General features: G+C 41.4%; 1 protein-coding gene across 1 annotated transcript in view; it reads left to right on the top strand.

The window, feature by feature from the left end:
* The window catches only part of LOC124031403 (rap1 GTPase-activating protein 1-like), a 174,626-nt gene that overhangs the window by 90,331 nt on the left and 66,147 nt on the right, over positions 1 to 18,148 (top strand). Inside the window, exon 3 of the mRNA XM_046342607.1 lies at positions 4,575 to 4,610. The gene's annotated coding sequence lies outside the window, so the exon portion shown is untranslated. The remainder of the gene's footprint in view (positions 1 to 4,574; positions 4,611 to 18,148) is intronic.

Genomic DNA, 18,148 nt, shown 5'->3' with positions numbered 1-18,148 from the left:
TATAATTTAGCACAGGCAATCATTTGGAGTAGATGAAGATGTAAAAGAAAATGATCCATATTTTAAATGGAAGGAACCGCATAAACACCTAGTATATTTAAGGAGTGGTTAAAGATTCAGCACAGGGGATGTCAAAAAAACTAATCTTACCGAAAACTATCCTTTCATCTCTGACATTTGAATGTTGTTGTCGGTTTACACTTTATAGTACCACACCCTCTCAACACAGAGAGGTTAGAGGGGAAAAGATGAGGACATTGACCTCTTGCACATACAGAAAATAGCTATTTGATGCAGGTTAGGTGTGTATTCTCCATTCAGTGAATAGGGCTGGAGTTGTGTTTGTAAACTGAACATTTGGACAAGTACACTAAATACTGGTGTGTGTTGACATCACTGTGTAAGCTGTTGGCTACTGAAAACGGTCATTGTCTAGCCAAGTGCAAGTACACACACACACGCATGCATGCATAAACACGCATGCACGGACACATACAGTTGAAGTCGGAAGTTTACATACACATTAGCCAAATACATTCAAACTCAGTTTTTCACAATTCCTGACATTTAATCTTAGTAAAAATTCCCTGTCTTAGGTCAATTAGGATCACCACTTTATTTTAAGAGTGTGAAATGTCAGAATAATAGTAGAGAGAATGATTTCTTTCAGCTTTTATTTCTTTCATCACATTCCCAATGGGTCAGATGCTTACATACACTCAATTAGTATTTGGTAGCATTGCTTTTAAATTGTTTAACTTGGGTCAAACGTTTCAGGTAGCCTTCCACAAGCCTTCCACAAACAATGCTACCTTATATAATGTTACATACCCTACATTATTCATCTCATATGCATACGTATATACTGTACTCTATTACATCTACTGCATCCTTATGTAATACATGTATCACTAGCCACTTTAACTATGCCACTTTGTTTACATACTCATCTCATATGTATATACTGTACTCGATACCATCTACTGTATCTTGCCTATGCTGCTCTGTACCATCACTCATTCATATATCTTTATGTACATATTCTTTATCCCCTTACACTGTGTATAAGACAGTAGTTTTGGAATTGTTAGTTAGATTACTTGTTGGTTATTACTGCATTGTCGGAACTAGAAGCACAAGCATTTCGCTACACTCGCATTAACATCTGCTAACCATATGTATGTGACAAAATAAATTCGATTTTATTTTTTGAGCTTCCCACAATAAGTTGGGTGAATATTGGCCCATTCCTCCTGACAGAGCTGGTGTAACTGAGTCAGGTTTGTAGGCCTCCTTGCTCACACACGCATTTTCAGATATGCCCACACATTTTCTATGGGATTGAGGTCAGAGCTTTGTGATGGCCACTCCAATACCTTCACTTTGTTGTCCTTAAGCCATTTTGCCACAACTTTGGAAGTATGCTTGTGGTCATTGTCCATTTGGAAGATCCGTTTGTGACCAAGCTTTAACTTCCTGACTGATATCTTGAGATGTTGCTTCAATATATCCACATAATTTTCCTGCCTCGTGATGCAAATGTTTTTTGTGAAGTGCACCAGTCCCTCCTGCAGCAAAGTACACCCACAACATGATGCTGCCACCCCCATGCTTCAAGTTTTGGATGTTGTTCTTCAGCTTGCAAGCCTCCCCCTTTTTCCTCCAAACATAACGATGGTCATTATGGCCAAACAGTTCTATTTTCGTTTCATCAGACCAGAGGATATTTATCCAAAAAGTACGATCTTTGTCCCCATGTGCAGTTGCAAACCGTAGTCCGGCCTTTTTATGGCGATTTTGGGGGCAGTGGCTTCTTCCTTGCTGAGCGGCATTTCAGGTTATGTCGATATAGAACTTGTTTTACTGTGGATATAGATACTTTATAGCTGTTACCTCCAGCATCTTCACAAGGTCCTTTGCTGTTGTTCTAGGATTGATTTGCACTTTTCGCACCAAAGTACATTCATCTCTAGGAGACAGAACATGTCTCCTTCCTGAACAGTATGATGGCTGCGTGGTTCCATGGTGTTTATACTTGCGTATTATTGTTTGTACAGATGAACGTGGTACTTTCAGGCGTTTGGAAATTGCTCCCAAAGATGAACCAGACTTATGGAGATCTACCATTGTTTTTTCTGAAGTCTTGGCTGATTTCTTTTGATTTTCCCATTATGTCAAGCAAAGAGGCAATGAGTTTGAAGGTAGGCCTTGAAATACATCCACAGGTACATCTCCAATTGACTCAAATGAGGTCAATTAGCCTATCAGAAGCTTCTGAAGCCATGACATCGTTTTCTGGAATTTTCCAAGCTGTTAAAAGGCACAGTCAACATAGTGTATGTAAACTTCTGACCCACTGGAATTATGATACAGTGAATTATACGTGAAATAATCTGTCTGTAAACAATTGTTGGAAAAATAACTTGGGTCATGCACAAAATAGATGTCCTAACCGACTTGCCAAAACTATAGTTTGTTAACAAGAAATGTGTGGAGTGGTTGAAAAACGTGTTTTAATGACTCCAACCTAAATGTATGTAAACTTCCGACTTCAAATATATACTGTTTACATGCAATTTTGCACACGCTCACGTTTTATCCATACATTTACAGACAACAACACACTAACATTTAAACAAGGTCATTTGCATAGAAATACATGCTCTCAATGACAACATATATAGCAGTCAGACACAAGAGAGTGAACACACACACACACACACACACGAAAGATAAAAGTGTCATGCAAGACACAGTTTGATTCCCTAGACGAACCTCTAGGCTTTGCAGGCTTGAGATATCACTGTCTAAGACATGCTCGTTGCCATTTATTTGATGAGACATAAATAAATATGTTTTTTTACTCTTATGGTTGGTTTGATACCATGTTCTGTATTTGTATTGTTGTTTAGATCTTTTATTGTTATGGTGCCTGCCCGGTAACATTTACAGCCAGTGTGTTATGGTTTATTATTTTGCCATTCAGTAATAGTAGTGTATTTAAAAAGGGTTGACTGTTCATAGTATATGAGTAGGCCTACATGCGTGTCCCGTGGTAGAATGTTGTGACATTGTTTTTGTGTAGGCGTGTTTTCCACTGTGGAATGTTAACACCAAAACAGAGGTTCTTCCTCAATCAGCAGAAAGTAGAGCAGAGAGACCCCTGAAAGACAACCTGATATTTTTATTCCTATCAGTCAAACACAAAACGGGAGAAAGAGCATGGCCATTTCCTGTTGTCACACACGACGAGGTGGGACGACTTTGTTCGTATGATCAACTAATGGTACGATGCTGCAAGGTTTGTTTAAGAAATAACACAGTTGGTTCTGGTTATTGGATTGTTAAGCAAATGTTTAATTTTTTCACATCACTTATCTCATACTACAAGTCTCTCGGTAGTTCCTCTTCTCCTCAGCCATAGTTAGTCATATCTTCAGCCATTTAGAGACAAAAAAGAGGTCCCAAGGGAAACCAAGGCTCTTCTCTACAGACTGAACCTTCAGCTCTACTGAGCCATCCAGTAGCACCAATATATCTAAAGCATGTTGCACCACTCCGAATTTCTCTGATTCTTTCCGTCAGAGACTGCTGGGTATTTGATTGCCTGTTTGTTATTTTCCATGATGGATGGCTTTCATTTGAGTTTGATTTGCTATGAATGACAATGTCATTTGTTTGATTGGCTTAGTATTCAGGGGGGCAGGGATAAGTGGTGATTAGCAGTTGATCGATTGACCCATTTTTAGCATTTATTCAGCATCAACCCCACGACGGCTCCTGTGTTTGATCCAGGCAGAGCATTTGCCAGTTTGATTTGTATGCAGCGCTGTAAATGTAGTCAGAATTTAAACCACTCTTTTCCTACGTGCAAACACCACAAACAAATCCATGGAAAATTTGTCAAGATGATAAAACGGGATGTTGCTCCCTCTATCTCATCAACCCTATTCGCTATGGTTTTTCTCATATCTTGGCTGGGTGGGCTACGGCTGAAAACACTTTCATTTGAAGAATGCCGGTATTACTGAGTGGGTTTGTGTAATGGTGTGCCAGCCTTGTCAGGGTATTACAGTGGGCTCTGACTGTCTGACTGGCACCTCAACCAGTCTGCCTACTCACCTAGGAGACTGTGTCAGCCTCGGCCTGAGAGCGTGCCCATCGGCTGGTTGGCAGGCAGAGGAGGGAGGGAGGGAGGTAGAGATGGAGGGAGAGAGAGAGGAGAAGTGGTGAGAGGAAATTATAGACTCATTCATCTGGTGCCATAGGGGTCCATGGAGGTTGATTCTGTTTTAAATACACACTATGATTAAAAGTAAATTCTGAATTATGATTTTTACAGGTATATTAATGTCGTAGATTTTATTTTCAGCCAAAATTGTCCCAGATGCTTTCACCTCATAGATTCACCTAAAACTCTGTTTTGATATTGTAGTCTTTGGTTAATGCGGTGTTCTAGACACTTCATTAGTCTTAGATGACCTTACACACTCAGTTGATTAAACCAGACCAGGTGAAGTGGGAGTGGGACAGAAGTCTGATCTACTATCTCTCTTTGTTCTCTCTCTTTCTAGTGTCGACAAGACCTTTTCCAGGACCAGAAGTCTATGGTGAGTTTACTCTCCTCCTTGACATTAAGAAATTCAGTTAATGTTGTGTGGGATAACTTCATTGTATGCATAGTTGGTTCTAGATCACTCTTAAAAGTACTGTAGATTACCATAGAGTTTTTTAAGATAGAGGTCACCTCATAGCTTCCTTTTTCCAGTGATGCTGTCCACCCCTGGTTAAGTACTGATTACAGTCAGAATAACAGGGCATGAAACATCACATGGATGTCAGCCAATGTCTTTATTTACTGTTTATATTGTACCAAATATGTCTATGCTCAATGTTCCATCCTGCTGTTGTAGCCACGCTTGGATTTTCTTAGTGAAGTGCTACATCAGACAGTTACATACACTGAGAGTATACAACATTAGGAACACCTTCCTAATATTGAGTTGCACCCCTTTCTGCCCTCATAACAGCCTCAATTTGTCGGGGCATGGACTCTACAAGGTGTCGAAAGCGTTCCACAGGGATGCTGGCCCATGTGGACTCCAATGCTTCCCACAGTTGTGTCAAGATGGCTAGATGTACTTTGGGTGGTGGTCCATTCTTGATACACACAGGAAACTGTTGTGCATGACCCAGCAGCTTTGCAGTTCTTGACACAAACAAGCTGGTGCACCTGGAACCTACTACCATACCCCTTTCAAATGCACTTCAATCTTTTGTCTTGGCCATTCACCCTCTGAATACACAATCTATGTCTCAATTGTCTCAAGGTATAAAAATTATTATTTACCCTGTCTCCTCCCCTTCATCTGCACAGATTTTAGGTGGATTTGACAAATGACATCAATAAGGGATCATATTTCTCACTTGGATTCACCTGGTCAGTCTATGTCATGGAATGTTTTGTATACTCACTGTATATTGACAGTGAGGAAGTCTAATGTCATGGCTGTGGATCAGGGCATCTGGTAACAAAATTAATATTGAGAAGGAGGGCCATGTAATATTCCATCCTTGGCATTATGAGAAAAAGACGTATGAATGCAGCAGGAGAGGGGTGTAGATGGGGGGGTAGACGAGCAGAATGATTCTGCAGAATCATCAGACGGTAAAATTTAGCCCGTACTTCTGCTGAACTGAATTAAGAGGGGACTGGGGGTTAATTCTGTGCCGTGTTCCAAACAGGTCTGTAGCGCATGCTAATGTAGCGGGAGACCAAAGGGAAGGAACGCCTTCTAGCCACTGAACAGTGCAGCTCTGAACAGGGCTCTCGCTGCACTCAGTAAGTCATTATGTACTGGTGAATACTATCAGCCTCTACGTACAGGCAGATGAAAATCCCAAAGTCATGAAAGCCTTGTTTTTTTAGGTTTGTGTGTGAGAATTTCTGTTATTTCTTAAAAATGAAACTAACATTGACCTGTATTTATTAAATTCATTCATCACTGCTATCAATCATTTAGAAGGGCATGTATGACTTACTAAGAAGGGGTTTAATCCTCAAGTCATAGGAAGGATGTCCGGACTCCATCTACATTATACAGGTCTGATAGGTGTCACTGTGTAAGACTAGCAGCTTTTCGGTCAGAATTACGATAGCAGGTCTAAATCAGACACAGTATGCCATCGCATCCCTCTTGAATCCATCATAGCCTCAGTCACCCTCTCTCTCAGCAGCTGGCGAGGTGTGTGTGTGTGTGTGTGTGTGTGTGTGTGTGTGTGTGTGTGTGTGTGTGTGTGTGTGTGTGTGTGTGTGTGTGTGTGTGTGTGTGTGTGTGTGTGTGTGTGTGTGTGTGTGTGTGTGTGTGTGTGTGTGTGTGTGTGTGTGTGTGTGTGTGACAAGGGGACTATGTCCAAACACTCAGTCACTGTCTCTCTTGCTTTTGTTATTATGGCAGCAGTGATATTGGTGGATCGTTCTGCAAAATGAGTGCCTTTTTGCGTCCCTTTGACATTGTACGGCGAAATTGTGCACAAATATTGCACTTTAAAAGCCTGTTATATTAAAATAAGTGCCCTTTAATATTATATGAAGTGCCCTTTAATATACCACATGAAAATTCAATAAATCAGATTTATTTATATGAATAAAGACTTGCTAAAGTGCCAAAGAAAATTATCCAAATGTAGATTTAGCTATAGCCTTGTTCTGTTCAATGTCCTCTACATACACTACAATGTACAAAAGTATGTGGACACCTGCTTGTCAAACATCTCATTCCAAAATCATGAGCATTAGCATGGAGTTCAACCCCTCTTTACTGCTATAACAGCCCCACTCTTCTGGGAAGGCTTTCCACTAGATGTTGGAACATGTCTGTGGAGACTTGCTTCCATTCAGCCACAAGAGCATTAGTGAGGTCGGGCACTGTTGGGCGATTAGGCCTGGCTCACAGTCGGCTTTCCAATTCATCCCAGAAGTGTTTGATGGGGTTGAGGTCAAGGCTCTGTGCAGATCAGTCAAGGTCTTTCACACAGATCTTGACAAACTATTTCTGTATGGACCTCGCTTTGTGCATGGGGGCATTGTCATGAAAGAGGAAAGGGCCTTCCCCAAACTGTTGCCACAAAGTTGGAAGCACAGATTTGTCTAGAATGTCATTGTATGCTCTGGTGTTAAGATTTCCCTTCACTGGAAATAAGGGGCCTAACCCGAACCATGATAAACAGCCCCAGACCATTATTCCTCCTCCACCAGACTTTACAGTCTGATTTTTCCATCGGACTGGTGATTGATTCATCACTCCACAGAACGCATTTCCACTTCTCCAGAGCCCAATGGCAGCGAGCTTCACACCACTCCAGCCAACGATTGGCATTGCGCACTGTGATCTTAGGCTTATATGCGGCTGCTCAGCCATGGAAACCCCTTTCATGAAGCTCCCAGTGAATAGTTATTGTGCTTACGTTGCTTCCAGAGGCAGTTTGGAACATGGTAATGAGTAATGCAACCAATTATTATTACGAGCAACACACTTCAGCACTCGGAGGTCCAGTTCTGTGAGCTTGTGTGGCCTACCATTTTGCGGCTGAGCCGTTGTTGCTCCTTGACATTTCCACTTCACAATAACAGCACTTACAGTTGATCGGGGAAGCTCTAGCAGTGCAGAAATGTTATGAACTGACCTGTTGGAAAGGTGGCATCCTGTGACGGTGCCACACAGTAAGACTATTCTATTGCTAATGTTTGTCAATGGTCATGGATTGCATGGCTGTGTGCTCACTTTTACACACATGTCAGCAACGGGTGTGGCTCAAATAGCTGAATCCACAAATTTGAAAGGGTGTCCACATACTTTCAAATGTGTGTATACAGTGCATTCGAAAAGTATTAAGTCCCCATGGCTTTTTTCAAATGTTGTTACATTACAGCCTTAGTCTAAAATGGATTAAATGAAACATTTTCCTCATCAATCTACACACAATACCCCATAATGATGAAGCGAAAACAGTTTATTAGAAATGTATGCACAGATGTGGGGAAGGGTACCAAAACATTTCTTCAGCAAAAACAGAGTGGCTTCCATCATTCTAAAAATGGAAGATGTTTGGAACCACCAAGACTCCTCCTAGAGCTGGTCGCCTGGCCAAACTGAGCAATCAGGAGAGAAGGGCCTTGGTCAGGGAGGTGACCAAGAACCCAATGATCATGACAGAGCTCCAGAGTTCCTCTGTGGAAGTGGGAGAACCTTCCAGAAGGACAACCATCTCTGCAGCACTCCACCAATCAGGCCAGATGGAAGTCACTCCTCAGTAAAAGGCACATGACAGCCCACTTGGAGTTTGCCAAAAGGCACCTTAAGGACTCTCAGACCATGAGAAACAAGATTGTCTGTTCTGATGAATCCACGATTGAACTCCAAGATTGAATTCAAAGTGCCCTGGATGGTGTCCTGGCACCATCCTTACAGTGAAGCATGGTGGTTGCAGCATCATATCTGTCTAGCAATGCTCCCAATCCAACCTGACAGAGCTTGAGAGGATCTGCAGAGAAGAATGGGAGAAACTCCCCAAATACAGGTGTGCCAAGCTTGTAACATCATACCCAAGACTTGAGGCTGTAATCGCTAATATTTTCTTATATATATTTTTAGGGGATGGATCAGGTTTAATATTGCAGATGGATTGTTGCTTCCATCAATGTCATTGTCTGCATCATTTCCAAACCCCCATATATTTTTGGGGTAAATATGTATATCCATATACATACATACGAATACCCATAAACAGTTCAAGTCGGAAGTTTACATGCACCTTAGCCAAATTCATTTAAACTCAGTTTTTCACAACTCCTGACATTTAATCCATGAAATTCCCTGTCTTAGGTCAGTTAGAATCACCACTTTATTTTAAGAATGTGAAATGTCAGAATAATAGTAGAGATAATTATTTATTTCAGCTTTTATTTATTTATTCACATTCCCAGTGGGTCAGAAGTTTACATACACTCAATTAGTATTTGGTAGCATTGCCTTTAAATTGTTTAACTTGGGTCAAACGTTTAAGGTAGCCTTCCACAAGCTTCCCACAATAAGTTGGGTGAATTTTGGCCCATTCCTCCTGACAGAGCTGGTGTAACTGAGTCATGTTTGTAGGCCTCTTGCTCGCGCACACTGTTTCAGTTCTGCCCACAAATTTTATATGGGATTGAGGTCAGGGCTTTGTGATGGCCACTCCAATACATTGACTTTGTTGTCCTTAAGCCATTTTGCCAGAACTTTTGAAGTATGCTTGGGGTCATTATTCATTTGGAAGACCCATTTGCGACCAAGCTTTAACTTCTTGACTGATGTCTTGAGATGTTGCTTCAATATATCCACATAATTTTCCTGCCTCATGATGCCATTTATTTTGTGAAGTGCACCAGTCCCCCCTGCAGAAAAGCACCCCCACAACATGATGCTGCCACCCCTGTGCTTCACGGTTGGGATGGTGTTCTTCAGCCTGCAAGCCTCCCCTTTTTCCTCCAAACATAATGATGGTCATTATGACCAAACAGTTATATTTTTGTTTCATCAGACCAGAGGACATTTCTCCAAAAAGTATGCTCTTTGTCCCCATGTGCAGTTGCAAACCGTAGTCTGGCTTTTTTATGGTGGTTTTGGAGCAGTGGCTTCTTCCTTGCTGAGCGGCATTTCAGGTTATGTCGATATAGGACTCGTTTTACTGTGGATATAAATACTTTTGTACCTGTTTCCTCTAGCATCTTCACAAGGTCATTTGCTGTTGTTCTGGGATTGATTTCCACTTTTCGCACCAAAGTACGTTCATCTCTAGGAGACAGAACGCATCTCCTTCCTGAACGGTATGAAGGCTGTGTGGTCCCATGGTATTTATTCTTGCATGCTATTGTTTGTACAGATGAACGTGTACCTTCAGGTGTTTGGATATTGCTCCCAAAGATGAACCAGACTTGCGGAGGTCTACAATTTTTTTCTGAGGTCTTGGCTGATTTCTTTTGATCTTCCCATGATGTCAAGCAAAGAGGCACTGAGTTTGATGGTAGGCCTTGAAATACATCCACAGGTACCACTCCAATTGACTCAAAATGACAATTAGCCTATCAGAAGCTTCTAAAGCCATGACATAATTTTCTGGAATTTTCCAAGCTGTTAAAAGGCAAGTCAACTTAGTGTATGTAAACTTCTGACCCACTGGAATTGTGATACAGTGAATTAAAAGTGAAATAATCTGTCTGTAAACAATTGTTGGAAAAATGACTTGTGTCATGCACAAAGGTGCTGTCCTAACCAACTTGCCAAAACTATAGTTTGTTAACAAGAACTTTGTGGAGTGGTTTAAAAACGTGTTTTAATGACTCCAACCTAAGTGTATGTAAACTTCTGACTTAAACTGTATATATTTACATACACATACATACATACATACATACATACATACATACATACATACATACATACATACATACATACATACATACATACATACATACATACATACATACATACATACATACATACATACATACATACATACATACATACATACATACATACATACATACATACATACATACATACATACATACATACATACATACATACATACATACATACATACATACATACATACATACATACATACATACATACATACATATACACTTTTTATATACCTTTATTATTCCCCGCAAACCCTACCACACCTCCAAAACAAGCTACATATGGACAGTACCAAAGTAAATGATCCAATGACTCTGCCTCCTCCTCGTAGAAAAATCTGCAGAGCTGGGAAGATTGTTTCCCTCGTATAAATAAAATTATATTGGTTGCAAGAATTTTTTGAATCCGGTGTCGTTTTGCTTTTCAATTCACAAAAACCTCTTGCCAACTATTTTGACATTTATTTGGCCCAGCTGTCAGTATTTTGGTCCTTAAATGAAACTGGTGTATATTTTTATTTATCACAATTTTCTTTAACCATTTTTGGTCTTTAATGCAGGGCCGACGGACAAGTTCCTTACTTTTCCCACCTTCCACTTCCATTTCTCTGGTAATGCTTCAATTAGTTAGTTGTAATTTTGGGTAGAGCAGACATTTCCACATGTCTGAGTTAGCTGCATGTGTGACATAACTCCACCAGTTCAATGTATGATACAATTTCCAAATATTATTCCTTTTATTTATTTTTTTATGGAAAAAAGAATGTTGTTAAGTTCAAAAAAATACTAGATAGAAAATAGCTACCACCCTTCAAACCAATTAGGGTTCAGAACTTAAAAGCTTAATTATCTCAGAATCATATTTTTGCAGGTAAAACCTTATAGTCCCAAGCTCTCAATGTCCTCCTGTGGATCCTCTGTGACTTCTAGGAAGATTTTAACCCTCAAAAATGTCTCCAAGTTTTCACCATCACTGTAAAGCCATAGTTATTTTGTTGCTTTAACAATGTCATTTCTGAAGATTATTATTTATTTAATGTTACTAGTGATTATTTTTAATCTAAAAAATACACTCTCCCTTATTTTAAAGTCAACCCGGTTACTGATCTCTCGTTTTAAAGGGATACTTCAGGATTTTGGCAATGAAGATTTACATTTACATTTAAGTCATTTAGCAGACGCTCTTATCCAGAGCGACTTACAAATTGGTGCATTCACCTTATGACATCCAGTGGAACAACCACTTTACAATAGTGCATCTAAATATTTTAGGGGGGGGGTGAGAAGGATTACTTTATCCTATCCTAGGTATTCCTTAAAGAGGTGGGGTTTCAGGTGTCTCCGGAAGGTGGTGAAGACATTTATCTACTTCCCCAATCAGTTGAACTATTTGGTTACCATTTTTATGTTTCTGCGTGCATTTTGAAGGAAGTTGCTAACTAACATTAGCACAATGACTGGAAGACTGTGGGTATCTGCTAGCATTGGCTCACAAAACGACCTCTAACTTCCTTCATACTGGACACAGAGGCATAAAAATGTCCATCTGACACTTTGCAAGTAAAATATCCCGAAGTATCCCTTTAATATGGTGAAACTATTCTCTTTTAAATATTGTTTTCAAACGAGACATTGGACATCTAATAGTCAAATCATAGCATAAAAGCAGTTGAGCTGGTTCCAGACTTTATGACCATTTTCTGGTGTTTTGTGGTAGAAAACTGAGTGGGTCAAGCATAACACGTCAAACCTGTTACCCATAGATAGACAGGCTAGAAATATTTTAACAATTGAAATATGTTTGTGAAGCTTGCATTCAAATGCTCATCACTATTGCACATAACAAGTTTACATTTCCTCTGTCACAAGAGGATTTATGTCTGATTTAAGATGAAGTCGTCAACCCTGGTACTTTATTTGGCACTTAATAGACACTATAGGTTTTTCACAAAGTTACACAACTCAAAAGGCACCTAATTGGTGGAATGACCCTGGTAACCTGACACTCACTAACAACTTACATTTAATTGAGTTGTCAACTAATGTGAATTCAACCCAAAATCATTGGATTTAGGTTTAAAGTTGTGGGGGGGGGAAAAAGTTCCTTTACGTTGATATGACATGTACCATTTAGCAGATGCTTTTAACCAAAGTGACTTACAGTCGTGTGTGCATACCTTTTACATATGGGTCCCTGGCGAAAATCAAACCTACGAGCCCTGGCGTTGCAAGCACGATGCTCAACCGACTGAGCCACACAGTACACGTTGATGACTTTTTGCATATCCTGTCAGTTTTCCACATCGATTCAACATCACATACATTGTTTTTGTTGAATTGAAATGCAAACAATGTTGATTCAACCAGTTTGTTCCCAGTGGGTACAAAGTAAACCCAATCCATCTCGGTTCATCCCTCAGTGTATGTGTGGCAAGTGCCCTCTAGTGGTTCATTATCAATCATCTCCATCTCAGACCGTCTACCCCTCAATAACTGTTTTGGGGTAAGCCAACATACTGTATATCTTACAAAATCCTTTCAAGATGTTGAAATTCTAACAACATAATGTTCTGTAATGAAACAGTTGTAAACTTTATTACTCTTGATTATGGAACCGCTTACCCTCTAAAACTTTTTCACTGCCATGCTGAAAATATAACCATCTCGACTCTTCTGAATGTCATGACATTTTTAGAGTTAGTCTTAGCTGTGCTTTTGGAAATAACACTTCCCCAAGGACATAACCCAGCTATAAGCAATGGCAAGAACTTTGTCCTGTGTGTGTGTGTGTGTGTGTGTGTGTGTGTGTGTGTGTGTGTGTGTGTGTGTGTGTGTGTGTGTGTGTGTGTGTGTGTGTGTGTGTGTGTGTGTGTGTGTGTGTGTGTGTGTGTGTGTGTGTGTGTGTGTGTGTGTGTGTGTGTGTGTGTGTGTGTGTGTGTGTGTGTGTGTGTGTGTGTGTGTGTGTGTGTGCGTGCGTGCGTGCGTGCGTGCGTGCGTGCGTGCGTGCGTGCGTGCGTGCGTGCGTGCGTGCGTGCGTGCGTGCGTGCGTGCGTGCGTGCGTGCGTGCGTGCGTGCGTGCGTGCGTGCGTGCGTGCGTGCGTGCGTGCGTGCGTGCGTGCGTGCGTGCGTGCGCATGCTTGTGTGTATTTGCAAGTCAATGAGCCCGATGGGTATCACCTCTGACTGCTGCCAAAGCCTTGTTCCCGTTCAGACCCCAGAGCACTGTGTCATGAAGTACTTGTCAGTGGTGAGTGATGAGGAGGACTTCATTAACAGGATGTTCCTCCACTCCACCCTAACGCATGCTGGTAGTAGCAGCAGCATGTCGTGAGGGAAAAGCTGAACTGTGTCACAGTGTGTCTCACCTGTTAAACTGCTCTCTGTAGTCCCCTTGGCATCTCTAATGGCACAGAATGAAGAGGAGGACGGAATTTGCTCATTCAATTGCTAATGGGAGTGCTTAGGATCCTGATTACTTGACTGATTCTGATTATGCATTGGAATGGGGTCTGGTTATTTTGGGTACTGTAAGTCACTGAGCATGTACTCTTGGCCTCATGAGGACAACAGAGAAAGCTGAACATTCACTAAGCATTCCGTTTGTCTAAGTGGTGATCCAGACGGGTGTCGTGTCTACACAAGTTAGATCAAACCCATTCTACTGTATGACCTCCATTACCACGAGGGGACACTGGTGGAGATTGTACACGCTTAGAAAAAAAGGTTTCCAAAAGGCTCATTTGCCTCGCCCCATAGGAGAACTCTTTTTGGTTCCAGGGAGAACTTGTTTTAGTTCTCGATAGCACCTTTTTTACTAAGAGTGTGTAGATGTATTTACACTTCACTTTTAGTCAAAGTGCCTTTTCTGTTTAATGCATAGTAGAGAGCAGGCAGCTGGAGGCACACACACACATCCACCCATTTCCAGATTTGTAATTTACACCAATCATACCCTGTTAAAATAATGTCCCACCCCCACAGTACCACTCAAGTATGAAATATTATATGACCAACTTGATATCCCCCATCTTCCCTGCTATAGTTGTATAGGCTAATGTAGATACTATAGGGGAAAACTCCCCTGTCCTCAGCATTTGTCTCCACCGTAACACTTACCTTAATCATTGCAATAAGAGAAATTAGAATTGAATTGAAATCATCATCTACTTACATCATCACATCTTTAGGAAGATGATGTGTTGAAGGGTGACAAAGGAAGGGAGCTGTCTAATGCGATTTCCCTCCCCATTCCTTTTAATGACTCAATGCCAATCCATAACATTACCTCTCCAGTTTCCCCCTCATATCTGATGACATGATAATGCATGGGACTGTGAATAGCATCCAATTATGCAGGTAAATGTTTCTCAGCGATACCACATACACCACATGACCAAAAGTATGTGGAAACCCCTTCACATTTGGATTTGGCTATTTCAGCCACAGCCGTTGCTGACAGGTGTATAAAATCCAGCACACAGCCACAAAATCTCCATAGACATTGGCAGTGACTTTCAATGTGGCATAGAATGCCACCTTTCCAGCGAGTCACTTCGTGCTACTAGAGCTTCCCCCGTCAACTGTAAGTGCTGTTATTGTGATGTGGTACTTCTAGGCGCAACAACGGCTCAGCAACAAAGTGGTAGGCCACACAAGCTTGAAAATAAAAGAGAGCCGCACACTCTAGGAGCTCAGATGCAAAAATGTAATTACCAACGTTTCGACAGCCAAGCTGTCTTCATCAGAATGGGACTCACAGAATGGGACCACTGAATGCCAAGCGTCGGCTGGAGTGGTGTAAAGCTCGCCACCATTGGACATTGGAGCAGTGGAAACGCGTTCTCTGGAGTGATGAATCACACTTCAACATCTAGCAAGCCAACTGATGAATCTGTTTTTTATTTTTTTTATTTAACTAGGCAAGTCAGTTAAGAACAAATTCTTATTTTCAATGACAGCCTAGGAACAGTGGGTTAACTGCCTGTTCAGGGGCAGAACAACAGATCTGTACCTTGTCAGCTCAGGGGTTTGAACTTCCAACCTTCCGGTTACTAGTCCAACGCTCCAACCACTAGGCTACCCTGCCGCCCCAGGTTAGCAGATGCCAGGAGAACACTACCTGCCCAAATGCACAGTGCCAACTGTAAAGTTTGGTGAAGGAGGAATAAGTGTCTGGGGCTGTATTTCATGGTTCGGTCTAGGCCCCTTAGTTCCAGTGAGCCAGGCTTAATTGCCCAACATCAGTGCCCGACCTCACTAGTGCTCTTGTGCCCGCAGCGATGTTCCAACATCTAGTGGAAAGCCTTCCCAGAAGAGAGTAGGCTGTTATAGCAGCAAAGGGGTGACCAACTCCATATTAATGCCAATGATTTTGGAATGAGATGTTCGACTAGCAGGTGTCCACATACTTTTGGCCATGCAGTGTATGACTAAGAAATGCTTCCTTCGCGTGTCTAGTTGAGTGGATTGAAGAGGAAACTCATTTCGCGCATCAGTGTGTTCTGTCCTCTTCACCACCTCCCTTCCATCCGTAGAGGCTTGTTATGAATTGTGTTGATTTGCGGCATCTTTCTGCATTAGCATGTGAGAGTGCATTCACTTAGCTGTGATCTTGTTAATCAGTCAGAGTCCCTCCACTAAGGTTCCATACATTCATGCAATTAATCGATTAGATGAAACTCATTGAGGGAGTAATGGCCCCTGCAGTTGTGAGCCTTCCCTATAGTCATTCTCATCTAATCAAGGGTTGTTGTAATCTGTTTAGTATGAGCTCAGGGGATTGGCTAAAGGAGCTGTCGCTAGATGAATTGAAGTGTGTAGGCTACCTCGATGAAGATACAAAGGGAATGTCAATTTCAACTTGTTATTAGTGCGTTGTCATGCCTTTGTCATTCACAGACTAATTAATGCGTCAGTCAGAAGGATCTGGCCTGGTTTGACGCAGTTTGAAGAATGTTGTCCACCCACTTATAAGTGGAACAATGAAATTAAACTATTCACAGTTCTTATATTGTTCTTATTCAAATCCCAGTGGTTTAGGCATTGTGTGCATCAGCATAACAATACCTGAATGATTCAGATCCATCTCCAACAGTTCTTTTGAAGCCAGTTTCTATATTTAACTCTGCTGCTTTCATCTGGTGGTATATTCATGATAGAATAGCGTATGGCTGGCCTTGCTTTTTGCTGCTGCTGTTGGAGTTTAATGCACTTCAGTCAGCCACTGAGGTCCACCTGGAGCACCTGCTGAGACCACTGGCTGTCCACTTAATGACAGTAATCACCCAATTAGTCACCTTGTCAGCAGAGGAAAAGCCACATAGCGAAACGTCTGAGCGTAGCTCCCCCTGGACCAAGACCAGTGAAGAGCAGAGCAGAACAGTACACTGAAGCACACGGACAAAGGATCACCTGGGTTGGGCTGGGGCTCATTACGGAGCAGAGCAGCCTCGCTTCATCCCCAGAGGTCCGGGTGACTGGAGCTGACACTGTGAAATGAACCAGGATGCTGCTGCCTGCCTGTGTGTAATCACGTTGAGCTGCAGGGAACTGGGGAAAGGGGCAGCATTCTGGTCAGACTCCACACTGTGTTTCCAGCACAGGGCTGCCAAAATCAATGGAGGTAGAGTTCCAAACACAATGTAATTATGAGAAGCAGAGGAGGGAGGCAGGGTTGACAGGGTTCTCGTTTGCTGTGCGGCAAGCCATTTGTAGTCCTAGTCCCAGCAGACTCAGAGGGAACGATGAGTCAGAATCCCACAGCCCCAGGACAGGCCAGACAGGACTTACTTATTCTGATGAAGTTACTCCTTCAGTCACACTCAGTGAGGAGGCCATTGCCCCTCTCCTCACCCCTCTCTGCAACATACTCAATATAGTGTCTGTGCCTCCGGCAACAATTTATTTGAATAAATCAAATCAAATTGTATTTGTCACATGCTTTGTAAACAACATTTGTAGACTAACAGTGAAATACTTACTTATGGGCCCTTCCCAACAATGCAGAGTGAAAGAAAATAGAGAAATAGTAAAAAAGTAAAACATGTAATAATAAATACACAATGAGTAACAACAACTTGGCAATATACACGAGGTACCAGTACAAAGTCGATGTGCAGGGGTACGAGCTCATCTGGAGATGCTTCTACAGACTATCATTATCATTTCGACTAACTATCAACTAACCCAAGCCCCTTATCCTAACCGTAAATTAAACCTACCTTAACCCCTACCCTAAACCTTATTCTCACCCTTTTGTAGGATAAATCCCCCACAATCTTTTTTTAAAGATTTATAAAATTGCTAAATCTTCTCTCCGTCCCATGGGAAAATCTGTAGTTTTGCAGGAAAATGTTCTCTAAAACATCAATTGTTTTCTTTCCGCTGTCAAATTATTTTGCCTGCAAGGTAGAGTAGCAACAAATTTTATTTTAAGGCCCTGTCATGACAAATAGTGTCCCCCTGCCAAAAATTATGCAAAAAAAAGCTGATTTCCGTGACAATTTCATGTTTAAACAAGTTTTTTGTTCAGCTAATATCATGAAAACATTACGTCAAGCTACTTGTGGGTACCTTGTTATTATTTTAACAACATGAAATACATGTCTTAAACGTTGCTACATTTCGGAAATAGCAAAGAAAACGTGTAATCAGCTTGACACATTGTTACTTACCTTACAGATCACA

Source organism: Oncorhynchus gorbuscha, linkage group LG03 (genome assembly GCF_021184085.1).
Source record: "Oncorhynchus gorbuscha isolate QuinsamMale2020 ecotype Even-year linkage group LG03, OgorEven_v1.0, whole genome shotgun sequence".
NCBI lineage: Eukaryota > Metazoa > Chordata > Actinopteri > Salmoniformes > Salmonidae > Oncorhynchus > Oncorhynchus gorbuscha.
This window is presented reverse-complemented; position numbering and strand designations above follow the sequence as displayed.